The following is a 15,866-nucleotide window of genomic DNA, read 5'->3' as shown; positions in this document are numbered from 1 at the left end:
CTACCCACAGTGCTTTGGGAGATAACTCCTGGCCTGCTCCTGATTTAGGGTAAACAGGTATCCCAGCATGCATTTTACATCAACAAGCAGCGATAGTGGATGATATGGACACCACTGATGACTGCTTGTGTCCCTAGATTTGATTTTAATGAACTGTTTGGATTTCAGATATGTGGAAGACATCATCTGTGAAACTTAACAAAAAACAACGTTCTTTAATTAAAGGATCTGAAAAATTCTTCCGCCCCTATCACATTTTGGCAGAATACTCCAAATCTCCCAAAGTGTTCTGGCTTCATCCATCTACCCACAGTGCTTTGGGAGATAACTACAAAAATCATATCCAGTCACACTGTAGGAACTGAAGTCATGTAGTCACCGGAATCAATAGGAGTCCTCCTCTGGTGAGTGCAAAAGCTGTGAAACTTAACAAAAAACAACATTCTTTAAGTAAAGGATCTGAAAAATTCTTCCGCCCCTATCACATTTTGGCAGAATACTCCAAATCTCCCAAAGTGTTCTGGCTTCATCCATCTACCCACAGTGCTTTGGGAGATAACTACAAAAATCATATCCAGTCACACTGTAGGAACTGAAGTCATGTAGTCACCGGAATCAATAGGAGTCCTCCTCTGGTGAGTGCATGAATATCCAGAGTGAATTTCATGTTATTGTGTCTTGTAGTTATTGACATATCTCTCTGTATAAATCAGCATCATTGTGCTTAGGGCAGAAACAACAGCTTCCCTCTGGTCAAAAGGCAGCTCTGCTATAAGCTCTCACCTGTGTCATACCCATGCCATGTTATAAATGGAAGCCTCAGAAGCGTTTACAGCCAGATTGCTGACTGTTTCATTAAATTGAAAAATGCCAAACACTCACAGAGCCTGTGATAAAAAGCACTGTTCTGCTGCTGTATTAACAGGAGGCTCATTACTCAGCACTAATGAGTTTCTCCTGCAGAGACACGTCGCAGCAGCAGGCCTCAGGTTCTCTTCCTGCTTTATGCTTCTAATCAACTGTCCTCCTCTGTGAAGAATATCACCGATAAACTACGTACATGAAGCTGTCTTACAGATGGAAAACAACAACTTCCACGTTGTTCTGTTTGGGCGTTTTGCTGCCTGGGAGAGGAGGGGGGGTCATTAGCTGGTCCTGATGGATGCTGTTCACACTGACCTCAGGATCATAGCTGCTGCGTCCACTTAGGAAATGGAATTTGACCCTGACTGTTCACCAGAAGAGGCTGTGTTGCATCTGTAAGCTGCACATATTATTTTAATTAACAAATGCTCAGGTAATAGATTGTTGCGCCCAAAACGATACCAGGGAGACTCCGTCACTGCTCCAGGGCTGAGTGGTGCCTATAACTTTGGGTTTAGCCCCCATCACTATGCTCAGCTTTTAACAAACACACACTTTGTCCAAACCTATTGTAAGTATTGTAGTAGTCTAATAGCAACACAGATGACACAAAAATATTAGAATGGATGCTGACGCTAATCTCCCAGCTGCCTCAGGGACCAGTAAGAGATGGCTGATGAGGACGATGATGAGGAGGAGGTGATGCACTCGTCCTGTCCTCCCCACATGAGCCTCATTATCTCTGTGAAGTTCTGGTCGAGCCCCGAGAAGTTATATTGTGTTGCAGCACACAAAGACTTGTGATTCTGACTGAAACACAACTTGAGCCTGTTGCTCTGTGGTCACAGCTGTTCATTAAACCAACAGCAGCCCAGTGTAAAAATATCAAAAGTTCAAAACTCAGCCTTCATGCCAGCAGTTACCAAGAATCTGAATTTACTTTGTTTTTATCCTTTTTTCCTTCTGATGTACAGTAATATCAAAATACAGAGGCACAAGTCCAATCAACTGATGTTATTTAGTATGCAAAATCAAAATGTTGAAGTCCATACGATCCTAATGGCCTACATGTGATAAGATTCAGAATTAGTCTGTGTTAATAAATGAGTAAAGCCCCAGTGGGTGACACTCAGAGCTACAGTTCTACTTAGGTTAGCTCTGGCAGTGTAGTTAGCAGCTGGTTCATCTACACGTTGTGCTCACTGCGCTGTGTCACAGGGCTGCAGAGATCACTCTGAAGAAACATCTATTTATAGCTATTCTAGCAAAGTTGCTGTGCCATCGTTTCAACCTAAAAGATGCAGATGCAGTGGCACTTGTTTGACTGGGAGGAGGTTAGGCTAGTGTTTGCCTGTTAACCCTGTAACTTAGCCTTATATTAACACTTTAATATCCTATAATTAGAATTATAATAAAAAGTAAAACAGGGTTGTTACACCTGATGCCACTTATTTTAATGCAAATACAAATAATTTTACTCCATCAACAGCTACAAATACAAATACTGGGTTTTTTGCACAACCATTGATTTGACTGATAGATTTGACTGTTGGATAAATTTTCTAAAAAGAAAGAAAAAAAACTGTGGATTTTATTTTTGCACAAAACAACAATGGTGGATTTTGTGCCCATCACCTACAGTGGAAGTGCATTACAAGGGATCTTTTCACAGCTTAGTTCATAAACAGTTTTCTCACAGTTTAGTTTTGAGACACGACTGACATCCATTAGCAAAATGAGTCTGGAAAAGCTGAATTAGAGGTAACTGATCACAGAATTAATACATGAGCTACTGCAGCAGTGAAGTTGCAAACAGCATTTTTAAGGAGTTAATTGCCACGAGCTGATAGTGTGAGAGAAAGAGACTTCAGCGGTGGATCATTTCCTTGATCAATGATAATGCGAAGGAGCATGTCAGGAGCCTGATAACAGCACAGCAATGAGGGATGAAGGTGTGGATAATTACAGACACACAGAGTCGCAGAGATCTCCAATTCAATCAGGCAGACCAACACAGGAATATTCATTCTGAAATGTTTGGGGGAGTTATTGTTCAGTGGAGTCGACATCAGCAGCCTGACAAATTATTAAGGTGGTGCTGAAAATGAGTTTTAAAGTACTTAGACTTTTCTGCTCTGTCAGACATGTTAATTTAGGCATTTCACACAAATAGACGATGTAACATGACAAACTTCATTCACACATCCTTTCTGAATGTGGTAAAAACCAAATATTTACCATAATGAAACGTTTTGCTGGACAGGTAGCAGCTGTTCAGAGTCAAACTGGACCCTAGAAATTACATTTGCAGCAGCATACGTTTTTTTAATTTAATCATCCTTTAATCTGTTTTTATCCATGGTGCCACATAGAGTAGGCTACGGTAGCAGCATGGCTAATCAAAGCCACTGGAAACTCTCAGGCTGGGACTGTGAATGAAGCCTCTCACGTCGGCTCATCACAACGTGGCCGCATTGTACACGCCCACTGCGACCCCTCATCCCCCTGACCAACGCTGCCCCTTGCGTAAAAACAACAGGGAGTTGTGTTTTGCCTGAACATAGACTTATGTGGGTGGGACTAAGACATGTGAGAGAAATGTGGATGCAGTTAAGGGAACTGAGATTATTTCATGATTCCAATGCTTCCAGTAAGGACACCACTCCATTTTCACTGGTGGTTGTTTTAATGTGAAAATTGTGTGCTACAGCTTTTAATCAGCATACTAAGAGTTTTGTAATCATCTCTCTGTGAAGCTGCAGCAGCTGAGGGTAGTGTCTCTGTCTGCTTCTCATAGTGACACTTCATGGAAACAGACTGTTTGGGCAGCTCTGTCATCAGCGCCATTAGAGAAACAGCAATATTTGTTTGGTAATTTAATTACAGATGTATGTGTAATGATCATGCTTCTGTCTTTGTGGTAAGACTCTGATGTGTTGAGTTATTTGTCCAAACGTGTTTAATGGGTTTCAGTGAAAGATGAAAGCTGCTCACCTCAGACATGCTCTCAATGTTCATACCTCAACAGTTGAGTTGTGCTAAGAGAGACAAGTGACTCCTTATTGGAATTGTTCTAGTGTAAACATTTCATTAAGGACATCTCCAGCAAACAGTAATCAGACCTGGCATCACGTGAGTAATGTCCAAGATTTAATATCTCCAAATCATTTCGTTTCTGCACAGCCCGAAACGTCAGCCATCATCAGCTGATGGTTTCCAGGCCCCTCTGCGTCTCTAGACTTTTCCAAGCCTAAATATTCTCTTCAGAACTTAAAAACAAATAAACTTGAGATCAAGTCAGATGAGATCAAGTTTTCACCCCGGACAGTAGCAGTGTTATATTCACTGCAAAGAAGCTGCAGCCTGTTCACTGGTTTGCCTCTTTGCAGCACTAAATCACATTGGGTTTTATATCAGTTGGTATAAAAATAGAAGATTTTCCAGAGCCTGTAGAGAGTTATGAGAAAAGTCTGCACTCAGCAGCAGAAAACTCGTCTGTAACCTGCTGGTAACCTTGAGGAGACGTTTTATCAGCATCAGACACATGTTCTCATGTGATTTGGTGCATTTCATATGCTTTATTACCCTTTACTCTCTGCTCCTCAGTACACAGTAACTCATAATGTTTGCCTCTGCAGTGACCTCTTCTCATCTGCATTAATATTTCACGTCACTTAAAAACTGAAAATGGGAGTGAGGCGTGCCAGTCTTTAATTCCAACACGCTAAATAATTGATGCTGCTGGAATGTGATGCACTGCAGAGTTTCAGCGGCTTCTCCACAGGAGGAAATTTACATTCGCTTACTCACTGATCTACGTTTCCCATCAGGCCTAGAGGGCACCTGCCAAACTCTTTTAGAGAGAGAGAGACATGAAGGGTATCATGCTAATTCACTGTTCAAGTGCTGCAGTGATCAGCTCCGGAAACTCTTCAGGTGAGGTAGAAACTGAAATGGGGAGCAAACACAAATTAGCTGCTGACTCTGTGCCCAGAACATGTTGTGTTAATAACACAACTACTGCAGACACTTCACAGTTTACCACTGCTATAAATATTATTTTTTTCAACCAGGTTGTCATTCAAAAATGTTGTGGTATTCTTTTTTAATCTAACTTTGATTCACTTTAACATCCAAAGGATTCACACCTCTACTGACACTGACTGACAAACATGTCCTCTGCCACAAGCTTCAAGTCTCAGCTTGTACACAAGAACATATTTTAGGTTTATATGCCACTGTTACGCGTCACTAACTGTGTGTCCTCTCTCTCCCTCCCGGTACGTTTCTGCAGGTTATCTCTGGCTCTGGAGCTCTACGTTTCTGATGAGCAGCCACCGGCCACATCAACTTGACCAGTGTTTGTTGTTGTGTTTGTTGTGTCTTGTTGCTTTTCTTTTCTTCTCTCTCCTCTATCCACTCACCCCAACCAGTCGAGGCAGAAGGCTGCCCACCAAGAGCCGGGGTCTGTCAGAGGTTTCTTCCCTTCCTCCTGTTACCAAGTGCTGCTCAGGGGGGATTTGTTGGGTTTTTATGCCACTGTGTTGAGTTTGTTCACCACTTATTATAAACAGTGGTAACTGAACCTGAGCAGGTCGTGTTGAGTTTGTTCACCACTTATTATAAGCAGTGGTAACTGAACCTGATCATGCTGGATTTGGAGCTAGCAGATGTTCAACAGCGGTTACTTTTACTGAAATTATTGCAATTCAGAAAGGAGAGCTGTCGGAGCAGATGGTTTGTACGACCACTAAACCCAGTTAAGGCAGAAGGAGGGGGAATTTTCTTTGCTTCTCCAGCCACTGACACACATGGACGAGGAAATGCAATGCAACCCATCACAGTTGTTGCAGTTTGTGTCGCTGCAACGTGTTACCGTTCTCAAGAGGTGCACATCAGGCTAGGGCACAGGGACAGTGTAGCTGCACACCCTACGTCGTACCGTACAATGTAGATATGATGCAGAAGCATAAATCAGGCTCTAACCTGCATCATTTCACTGTCAGTGTGTCATCTGTGCAAGCTGCTTATACATAGTTCTGCTTTACTGGGGAACCTGTAGCTGCCAAACATCAATTTTAATTCTAAAACAAAATGTTTAGATGGAACACACACCTCCCAAATATCTTCCTACCATCAGATGTGTGGCTCAGCAAAAAATACTATTAATAAAGTAAATGACAGCCTGTACAGCGATGAAACGCTCCCACAAAAATCTTTTGTGTGGTGTGTTTTTTGGGGGGGTTGTTGCAATGAAATGTTTGGGAATGATAAAGTGGATCATGAACTGTTTTCACTGGTTCGACAGGGGTTTCACACCCAGAGTGAATTTGGTGACGTCTATATGTACAGTGTGTGTGTGTCAGGTCTGATTACCAGCTGAAAGTACCTGATGAAGATGTGAGGTCAAAAAGTTGTAGTGGTTGTGGTTTGGTCTGAATAAAAGGATTGTTGTGGGAGCAGTTAATCGGTGTGTGGGGCTTTAGTGTCTTCTCAAATACATTTTTATCCATGAAAGTTGAATCACCTGCAGCTTTAAAGCCAAAGTGGTAACAAGGGTTTTCAGGGGACAGGCCTGGGTTTGGATCTGTGGGTTCACCTTGTTTACCCTAGTTAACAGTTTTACTTTTAATGCAATCGGCTGCTCGCGTTTAAGCTTGAGCTTTCCACTTTATCTGCTCGGTACATGTTGTTTGAACTCCACAGCTGCTCTGTGAGAAACTACTACTTTGCTCATTTCTCACTAATAACACACACAATGTTTCTTTCACTATCCACTCATCTGGTTATCAGTATGATTGACTGTGTGCAGCAGCTAATTCAAACACCTACTACAGAATATCCCTGACTTCAGGAAATATAATGTTCTGTAAAGCTTGTTTTCACTTTGTGACTCGGTGTCACACACATGGGGAACTTTTAGGGAATTAATACTGCCGCAACCTAAGCATGACATATAGAAGCATAAAAATAGTTTGTCTTAATGTGCCATCACGGAGCGCTGCATTACCGGCGTCCTCTGATTTATGTCTTCATATTGACTCAAGTCTGAGGTTGTTGTTCCATGCCTTTTCAAAGATTTGGGTGAATTTCTATAGTATAACATTTCTGCTTGCTCCTTTGAAGAGTAAAAATGGAATCTCAAGCCGTCTTATGTAGTAACATTATTATTACTTATACATCACTATAGAAATAATCTTCCAGTGTATTTAAACCTGCTCTCTTCACACACTCCTGGTTTGCTTTAAATGTTCTGTTTTTGGAGAACAGAGCGATTCAGGTTTCTGCTTTGGTGCCTCATGTTTTCTGTTTGAAAAATCATCTGTGAAGCTCCAGGATTGTTTTAACTGTTGTTTTTCCCCCAGAGGGGCAGAAAATGCTTCAGGGAGCATCAATAGGCTCTGAACCGAGACACAAACTGCCAAAGTGCTTTCATCACTCCAGGGACAAACAGGATTTCACAGCCTTCTGCAGCAAATCTTTCCGCCTGGGACTGGAAATAGCTTTCTGCTGTGAAAATACCTGCAAGAGAAACAGTGAAAGGGGCAATGATAGTGTACCTACTTTAATACCAGCAACAAATCCTGATTTAAAACAAACAAAAAAAGAGTGTGCATTCAGATAAAAATTAATATATGCATCCTTCAGTCGTGGTATGTTCCATCTTTTAACAGTCACATAGATAAATACAGAGTTTAAGATTCAGGCACCGCACACAAGCACAACATAAATAAACACACACTCTCTGAGCCGCCCACCGACAATTACAGTATAATTACAGAGCTTGTTATTTGTCTCTGCAGGAGGTTCACTTGATGTCTCTGTTAAAGGAACATTTTCAAATTAGCAGCTGGAACAGAAGAGAGAACAGGTTGTTCATCCACAAGTCAGAGTCAGCTACAAGTGCAGCAGTAACATCAGAGCTTGAGGGTCAGAGGTCACAAAACCATCAAAGTAGCAACATGGAGCAGTGTTTTCAGGGTGGCTTCCAGTTTGGTTTACAAACAAAACGTTTTTTGTTTGTTTACTAGAAAACTTGATGGGGCACCTTTAATGTCTTTAACTGACTTCCTTTTTTGCTCCAGTCACTAGGGGGCGCTGCCACTTGAACGTAAACTTCAATCTACTTTTATTCCTCTCACAAAAGAGACAAACATTATGAAATATACAACACAGAAAATGTTCATAATAATATGATTTGTTCATGGTCAGCAGGCATGTTAAACAAACCAGGTATTATCACATACACAGAGAACAATTATGGTTAAATGTTGTTTGATTTAAATGTATTGTTAATAGCTTGTGTGCACCAGGTTTTGTGCTTTTGCAGGAGAAATGAACTGAGACTCCCTGATTCACACTCCTGATCAAAGATCTGGTGACCTTGAGGAGCTGTGGCACTGACACGTCCTCTCACTCCTCTTTGAAACACAACTATTTGCTTCATGTCAGTGCAGGCAGTGTAATTATTTTGACACTCCAAATTGAATTTCCACCTTTTGTCTGGCTCGAAGCTTTTCTCCATCAGAAGACTTATTGAAGTGTCACTCTGAGTGGCAGGCCTGCCCAGTTTTATTGCAGTGTCACTTGAAAGTCACAGAATGACAAGCAAATGTTCTGCCAAGCACTTTACTCATCAACTGCACTTTAAATCGGACTCACATTCAATTAATGCACACAGTGAACAGTGTTTGAAATCAGGCTACACTACAAACATCATATGGTCACTTTTAGATGATCGGTTAAAATCTAATTTTATTATGTATTTCATCAAGCTCAAACGAGACATATGAAATGCAATTCTTAATTTCTATCAAACCAGCAGCCACCATCTAGCTGCATCTAGCTGGCTGGGAGTGAGTTGCTGGCCCAAGTGAAGGAGCTTAAGTATCTCAGGGTCTTCTTCACGAGTGAGGATAAAATTGAGCGTGAGATTGCCAGGCGGATAGAGATAGCATCAGCAGTAATGTGGATGTTGTACCGGGCCGTCATGGTGAAGAAGGAGCTAAGCCAAAAGGCAAAGCTCTCAATTTGCTGGTTAGTCTCTGCTCCAACCCTCATCTACAAGCTGTGGGTAGTGACCAAAAGAATAAGATCACAAATACTGACATTGCTGACATGCTTCTGTCAATGCACAGCCAACGTAGACACAAAGGAGCCTAAATGAGTGGACATTTTATAAAAGTACTTGTTTCTTTAGGGAGTTTTCTAAATTGTAAGGTTTGTATGTGGCTGTTTTACATATTGTCCATCTTTTTGTCTTTTTTTTTAAAAACACATGCTTGTTTCTGGTTGGTCCTCCGACTGCTTTTATTTTAAGAAATCTCTCCCTCCTCCTGCTCGTAGCTCTGTTCGCATTTTAAGACACTTCTCTCTGACGTTTCAGAAGAGAAGGCCTGAGTATATTAGACAGCCCTGACAGGCTTGTGTACAGAACAATCCACTGAATGGCTGTTTTTGTGTTTGTGTCGTTTCAATGGGACTCCTGTGATTCTCTGCAGGATTTCTACAAGTCACAAAAGCAGTTCTTTATTGAATCTGTTTAAGTGTTTCTCATCTGCCTTATCTGTCCACAGCACATGTTCCTCTCAGCTGCTGCCTCATTCTGAATGCATGACACCAGAAACGTTCATCTCCTGTCAGAGAGTACACCTGTACACCCAGATACACTTCACCGATTCCTTTTTATCCCCGTTGTCCTATTTACATTCCCTCTACTGCTCGTCTGCTTTGGAGGGAAAACAAGCTGCCGGGTGGCCTACAGCCCAGAGTTATTTAAGTCTGTTTGCTGGCAAAATAAAAAAACACAAGATCACTCTGGAGGAATGGGAAACAAGTGGCACACATCAACATCCTCATTGTGGTCGGCTTGTAGTCTGGCTGTTCTGTCGCTGAACCTCAGGAGTGTCTCCCCTGTGCAACATCAGCAGCTCATTTTATTTTACTGAATCACATTTACCAACTCAGTCACAATAAAGTGGGGAGAATAGCTCAACATCCCAGTTTAGCCTGAACATGCACCCTTGACCAGGTTCCCATCCAAATTAAGTGATTTATAGAAAAATCCTAAAATGAGTACGTGTGTATCCACCACTGCTGTTGGGCACACCGAGATAAACAGATAAACATATTCTGGTTCCTCCTACTGCTCCAACATGGCAAAAATGCATCACAAGACTTGGTGCTGCTTCTAATGTGAACGATTTACGGTGAGTTTGACCTCAGACCAATAAACCACCATCAGTTCTATCTGAAGTACCTCTAGCAGACTTACAGAAATCCTCAGCTCAAAGATCTCAGAGTCTAAATCAGTACCAGCAACAATGTGGGGAACAAATGGAATGGGAGTGCCCTGGTTTTTCCTGAGGAGAACTCTGAATGTATTAAAATAAACAAAATGTTTTAATAATAATCACTTTTATTTGGCCAAGTATGTTACACACAAGGAATTTGTTTCAGGTACAGAACCGAGGCAGCCATCTGCGACGCCACCTCAACCGATGGCTCTAACCATCTGGGACAACGGGGGGTTCAGTGTCATGCCCAAGGACACTTTGACACGCTCAAAACAGTGGAGATGACAGTGGACTTCAGGAAGAGCCCCCCCACCTTATCCCCCTCATCATACTTGGCAGCACTGTATCAGCAGTGAAGTCCTTCAAGTTCCTGGGCTCCACTATCTCCCAGGACCTGAAGTGGATGTCCAACATCAGGACCATCACCAAGAAGGCACAGCAGAGGATGTACTTCCTGCTCCAGCTCAGGAAGTTCGACCTGCCCTAGGAGCTGCTGATACAGTTCTACAGAGGAATCATGGAGTCTGTTCTCTGCACCTCCATCACTGTCTGGTTTGGCTCAGCAACCAAACAGGACAAGTACAGACTTCAGCGGACAGTCAGGACTGCAGGAAGACCCATCGGTGCCAGCCTGCCTTCCATGGACGACCTGTACACCTCACGGGTCAAAAGGAGGGCAGAGAGGATCACTGCAGACCCCTCACACCCCGGATACAATCTGTTTGAACTCCTCCCCTCTGGACAGCATTACAGGTCACTGTGCACTAAGACAGGCACAGAGACAGTTTCTTCCCCCAGGATGTCGCTCTGATGAACACGTGACCCATGACAGTATGATTGGACAATAACCCTCAGTGCAATACCTGTAAATATACCTCGTACAGATTATACAGATTTGTACAGGTCTCTAGTTTTAAGTACTCTGTTTTATCCCTAATTATCTCATTTCAATGAACATTCCCTTGTTGTCTGCATTGTTTACTGTCTGTTTATACTGCTTTTTCTGCATTGTTTGCACTGTTTGTTGATGTTAATACTGCTATTTTGTTATATTACACAGCTTTATGCTGGTTACTGTTTGCACATTGAGAGCTGATGTACCAGAGTCAAATTCCTCGTGTGTTCAACACACCTGGCCAGTAAACTGATTCTGATTCTGACATGTGGACTGCAGGCACCGAGATGCGAACCTCCAACCCTCCGGTTAGAAGACAGCTGCTCTACCCACTGAACCACAGTCGCCAAGTTTTGCTGCTAATCTAAGAATTGCATCGTATTTTGGTGGTCTACCATCTAAATAGACTTCAACTGTGGGTGTTTGGGATAAACCAGAATTACAGGATGAATATTTCACTGACATGTTGCCATTTCTTTCATTAAAGATTTCAGTGACAAAAACTTTTCAAATGGCACAAATAACCCATTTTTTCTTGCCCAGTCAAATAACAAATGGGTGAAACCCCCCCCAGTCTGCCAACCCTGAGGATGGAGAAGACAATGTTAGAAGCACAGGAGAACTGAGGAATCCATACCATCCATACTGAAACATCACAGAAGGTTTGATCGATCGCACTAGTTTGATAATTTGAAGTTGTTGTTAAAAGTTGAGTTAGTCTGAACTGTTAGCTGGTCATGTTTGGGTCTTGTTTCTCATCAGTTTGAGCCTCCTCTGCTGATAGGAGCATCTGCAAACCAGTGGCAGGATAAGAAAAGATGCTGTCTACGGTGCAGGAGTTGGTTTCTATTACCCACAATCCTCTGGGTGTATTTGTGACTAGACATGCTGCCTCAGACCGACACCTTAATGGAGAAAAATAAAGCAGTAAAGGTTACCGGTAAATAATGCGAAGTGTGTGTGAGAGACAGGGCAGCAAGTGGATCATTAATTTCAGCACGTCAAGGATGGGTCATTTGTGCCTGCAGGGGCCCCAGGGGCCACCACTATATATAACCTCCACCCTGGAGGGAGATGATGTAGAGGAAGCTGCTGGAGAGAGTGTGTGTTGAGTCTATCAGCAGAGTGTGTTTGTCTGTGTAATGTGTATATTTCTAGCTATACTTTGTGTTGGTTTTACAAAAAATCACCTGCTCTGCATCACAAACAAAGTAATTACATAAGTAATTCTGTTGTTAGCAACATCATCAGACATGAACACCTCTGTGAGACTGAGCTAACTGCTAACATCAGCATGCTAACACTGAAATGCATACAGCACTTTACTGTACATCAATGTCATGGCTGTTTGTTGTGTGAATAAGCACCTGGGTCGCTTTAACATACATGTTAGCTACAAGCTTAAAATATGTCAGATGTTGTGGTTTAGCTTGTTCTGTTGCTGGAAGACAGTTTGTAGTTACCGGACAGTTTGTAGAGCAGAGCGAGAAGTCTCTCTCTGCTGTACGTGTCCCTGTAGTTTCATTACAGCTGGCATTTTGGGTTCAGGTAAAAAATATTGTACTTCTTCCCTCAGTTGGCTCAGAACATAAATCAAGAGTATGAAATGCAAAACTCAGCACTTTTATCACTGAGAGTCACTGTTCCAACTCTAATTCTTGCAAATTCTCAGTTCAGACTTATTAAAAAGTGAAAAATACTCATGAATTAAAACCAATAATGGGATTAATGAAGACCATCTGAATTATTATTTGCTCAAAATATTGTTTCTGATGTACTCTGCTGGTCAGTCTACCATCAGAGGCAGACTTTCCCTCATGCCTTAACTGTAGTGTCACTATATTAAATAACCTTAGATGGGTTTGTGAAGCTGGACAAAGCCTCCTTTCTTTTTACACAAACCTGGCCGTCTCACAGCAGAAGAGGCCTCGTGTCTGAGATGGAATCCAGGACGCTAATCTCTGCTTTCTGCCAGTCAGAGTTGCTGGAGGCTTTGTACGAGGTACAGTATGATGACTGAAAATGGCAGCGATTGTGAAACTTAAATTTTTATCACAGCGGGATAATGTGAGCAGATGTTCTGAGGAAACATTTTGCTTGGAAAACCTTCACTTCATCGGGTAAATCAACCTCTTTGATTCTGTTTTCTCATTAGTGGGACTGACTAGAATAAATGTGGTGAATTGGATAAGGAAACAAATTGGATTTCACATTTAAAAATGTCCTCGTCAGTGTTCAGCTTCATTTTCTGCCTTCAGTCCTCTCCAGCCTTCTCTCTGGCTTTTTTGGTTTAGATCCGAGTTGTCTCAGACTGCCCAGGTATATTCAGCAATATTTAATCTGCATAAAATTGTCTTCAGTCCAAGTCCAAGGAAGACACTATGGAAAATCAAATGACTTTACGGGGGTCGGTGACTTCTTCACTATGCCTGGAGCATAGTGAGGCAATTCAACGTGCTTTACATAATGCATTCAAATTTTAAAATATAATTTGCAACAAAAATGCTAATGGGAAGAATAGAAATCCTTTTAAAGGAAATTAAAGAGTTAACAAGATCGGAGGGCGACATGCCTTATAATGAGTTTAGAATCTCTGTTTTGAATCTGGATTTAAAGATGGTCAGAGATGGAGCCAGGCTCATGTCATGTGGTCGTTTGTCTCAGCTCTGTAATGCAGCGGCCCTCTGATTGCCAGCGAGGCTCCCAGGGTTCATGTGGTGAAAGACGTCTCAGATGTGTTTTGGTCATAAGCCACCCAGGGATTTACAAAGGAGCAGTACTCCACAGTCTTTTGTCTGACACACTGGAAGCCAGTACAGAGGCAGTGGGACTGATGTGCTGCAGCAGCTTTATTATTATAGACTGGTGCAATTTTCGGGATGTTTGTCAAACAGCTGCTGTTGTGTTGGGTCTGGGAGACTTGGTTGCCCTTTTCTGATTTGAGCTATGTGGCTGCAGTACAAGCCTGTATTGTTTGATATTTTGAAGACCCACGTGCAACATGATGGACTTTAAGCGGCTCAGTGTGGACAGTGCGTAGGAATCTCACCGGGTGTGTGTTGCACTGCTCTGGCACACAAACTGTGCATAAAAATCTCTCTCTGTGTAAAACCAGTTTATACTATGTGCTGTTGTAGCCAAAGCCCAGTGGACACAGTCGGAGAGCGGCTCATTCAGGGCCTCCTCTGAACCGTGAGCTGTAGTGGCACAGCTGCTGACTGTGCCACTACAGCTCACGGACCACCCGGGACGAACTCCACCTGAAGCCAATTAAACTCCCAGAGAGTCAAAGAGAAGCTCTGACCCCCCTCCAACACACACAGGCTGCGAATCAATCCCCAAGAGGATAAAAATAAACTTTCTTCATGAGTCAGAATCATCAGAGCAGGAGCGTTGTGAAATCAACTGACGACATGACAGGAAAGTTCCTGTGAAAACAGGATAAAAAGGGCATATTGTTACATATAGAAAAGCAGATGAAGCCTGCTGCATTCACATCTGTGTTACAATAAATACTGATTATTAAGTCAGGATCTGACCAGCACATGTGATTATTTGAGGGTTCCTGCTTTCATCCACAGTCTGAAGGTGTTGAAGAAGCTTTTCTGCTTTTAGTGCTTGTGTTACTGCGGTGGATAAAGTTTCATGTGTATTTAAAGGGATAGTTAACTGCTTTTTTTTTTATCTATGTTTTTATCAGGGTTTTCCACAGATTCATTATTATGCCTCCTGAATTCAGCCTTCAGATAAACAGCAGCAGAGGCAGGAGCAGGAACTCTAAAGCTGAATGAATTCAGTTAATTATTCAATCTGTAGATTATTATTTAAATTACTTTATAAAGGCAAGATTCATTCAACATGCTCATTTTGCAGTTTCCAATGATCTTAAGTAATAATGTTGGCTTGTGGACAGCCGGACAGACAAAATGACACAATGTGAATATGTGAACCTCAGGGAATAAAGAACGTATTCATTTTTTGGACAGCAATCAATTGATGACTAAGGTAAAATAAAACTGTCAGACCTATTGATAATGAAAGAAACCAGTGGTTGCAGACTCTCTGTACAGGTCTATAGTGGTCTCTGTGACAGCAAAACTTAAAAACGCAACTACACTACAAAAAAGCTCAATATAAACTAAAATACTTTAATTAAATCAACGTGTAGCCGTCAGTTATTTCCAAGCTGCTGCACCATGATCAAAACATTTACATTTGTGTTGACAAATCAACATAAGTACAGAAGCCGTGCTGTGGGATCAGCTAGACTGTGCTGCCTCAAGGCAAAATAGCAAAGCGTGATAGTGAAACATTGGCCTAGTGTCCACAATAAAGACAGTAAAGAACAATAAAGGATACTTTTTCTATTATTGCTCTGAATCTGCAGAGCAGAGGCACAAAAACTAAACCAGAGCTAATTAAAGTTCATTTGACTCAGTGGCAGATCCATGTGGAAACAGTGTTCGAGCCTCTCTCCACGTTAAACTGACGCCTCTGCCTCCGCTCACTGTTAGTTATGTTAAACTGTTTTCAACATTTCTACATAAAGCTGCGGTCTCTCCTCATCATCATCTCTGAAACTACATATTAAATCAATGTAAACTCTTGGAGTCACTGGCCCCGGGGCCATCTACAGCAGCTGGATCAAAGGGCTTAGTAATGAGGAAAACCCACAGTGTTTCTGTCAGCGAGCCAATTAAGCTGATGGTGCAGGAATACCCTGTGGGGTCACGCTGGTTTCATGGAGATAAGACACAGACAGGGGAGAAGCTGAACCTGCTGGACTCACTGTTACTGTGTCAGCCAGAGAG

The sequence above is a fragment of the Monopterus albus genome, unplaced genomic scaffold, assembly GCF_001952655.1.
Source record: "Monopterus albus unplaced genomic scaffold, M_albus_1.0 scaffold19.1, whole genome shotgun sequence".
Classification (NCBI taxonomy): domain Eukaryota; kingdom Metazoa; phylum Chordata; class Actinopteri; order Synbranchiformes; family Synbranchidae; genus Monopterus; species Monopterus albus.
This window is presented reverse-complemented; position numbering follows the sequence as displayed.